Below are 1,405 nucleotides of genomic sequence, written 5' to 3' on the forward strand. Positions count from 1 at the left end.
GGAGAGCGCACCGTTCCCAGCGGCACTGCAGTACCGGGTCGATGCTTGGAGTGAACGGAGCAAGCTCCTTTTTCAACTCCTATTGATAAAAATCCATTTAATATGTAGTCCTTGCATAGACATATCACATATTAAACTGATAAGTACAGATACTACACTTGATCTTAGCCAAAAGGCCGAGAAGCGATAACTGTCCACTGGTTCACGTCCGAGGGCCCTTCCTGGCACAATGCGCACTTGTAGCGGTGTTCGTTTTATGGCCATAGTGTCACTTTGCACCTCCGCCCACCCGCTGCACTGAGCACTCTTCAACCCTTTTAAATGGTATAACTTTACACTACCGCACGCTCCAGCGAGCACCATTCAAGCAACATCGGCACAGTCGCAACAAGTAAGGCGACTCTACTCAGAGAAGTCACTCTGCACAGTAACAAGATTTCTTTTGCACAGACAGAAAGGGCTTCACCCGCAAAGGTAAAGCCTGCCAAAAATAGAAACAATTCATTAGTGCTGCTCTCCACGGAAGTCTTTAGTAAAAGGCGAAAGACTTGTACATTATGAAGAGAAACCAGTGTATGATTATCCATCACTGCGGGAGCAGGGCATCAGGCTAGTTGGCATAGCCACCTTCCCCATGGTGAGCTTTGCTTGGTTGAGACGCTTGCTCCCCCCCCTTGCTCCTCGGCTGACCAAGTAGGAACAATCGGGCCCTATTCGATGGCTGCCTTGTCTTTTACTCTGTGCAAAAGACAAGGCAGCCACAAACAACACGGGAACACCGTATTGAGGCTTTGATCTGACTGCTCATTCGGTGTCGCGTTTCTTTCAAGCAATTCTCCCGGTTAGCCCGCACTCGGCTCGCTCCCAGAGCCGTGTTAAAGTCTGCTTCGCATTCACTCTCTTTTATCAGCAGATTAAAAGAAAGTTTCATCTTAGGCTCCCTGAAACTTCCATCCTGCACCGCTGTTTGCTTTTTCACAAGAGCAGAGGAGAGCGCACCGTTCCCAGCGGCACTGCAGTACCGGGTCGATGCTTGGAGTGAACGGAGCAAGCTCCTTTTTCAACTCCTATTGATAAAAATCCATTTAATATGTAGTCTCGCATAGAGGACATATCAGACATTAAACTGATAAGAACAGATACTACACTTGATCTTAGCCAAAAGGCCGAGAAGCGATAACTGTCCACTGGTTCACGTCCGAGGGCCCTTCCTGGCACAATGCGCACTTGTAGCGGTGTTCTTTTTATGGCCATAGTGTCACTTTGCACCTCCGCCCACCCGCTGCACTGAGCACTCTTCAGCCCTTTTAAATGGTATAACTTTACACTACCACACGCTCCAGCGAGCACCATTCAAGCAACAACTTTGCACTCCAGCTTCGAACATCGGCACAGTCGCAACAAG

The 1,405-nt window shown here is 48.8% G+C and overlaps 3 non-coding genes across 3 annotated transcripts; all 3 read right to left on the reverse strand.

The window, feature by feature from the left end:
* On the reverse strand, positions 1–188 carry LOC140286959 (U2 spliceosomal RNA). The gene has a single exon (XR_011911359.1). It is a non-coding gene; the product is annotated as a U2 spliceosomal RNA (small nuclear RNA).
* A 275-nt stretch (positions 189–463) lies between these two features.
* Positions 464–577, reverse strand: LOC140286977 (U5 spliceosomal RNA). The gene has a single exon (XR_011911366.1). It is a non-coding gene; the product is annotated as a U5 spliceosomal RNA (small nuclear RNA).
* Positions 578–988: 411 nt separating this feature from the next.
* LOC140286970 (U2 spliceosomal RNA) lies at positions 989–1,178 on the reverse strand. Its single transcript, XR_011911362.1, has one exon. It is a non-coding gene; the product is annotated as a U2 spliceosomal RNA (small nuclear RNA).
* Between the last annotated feature and the right edge of the window lie 227 nt (positions 1,179–1,405).

The sequence above is a fragment of the Leuresthes tenuis genome, unplaced genomic scaffold (genome assembly GCF_036924035.1).
Source record: "Leuresthes tenuis unplaced genomic scaffold, fLeuTen1.0.hap1 SCAF_102, whole genome shotgun sequence".
NCBI lineage: Eukaryota > Metazoa > Chordata > Actinopteri > Atheriniformes > Atherinopsidae > Leuresthes > Leuresthes tenuis.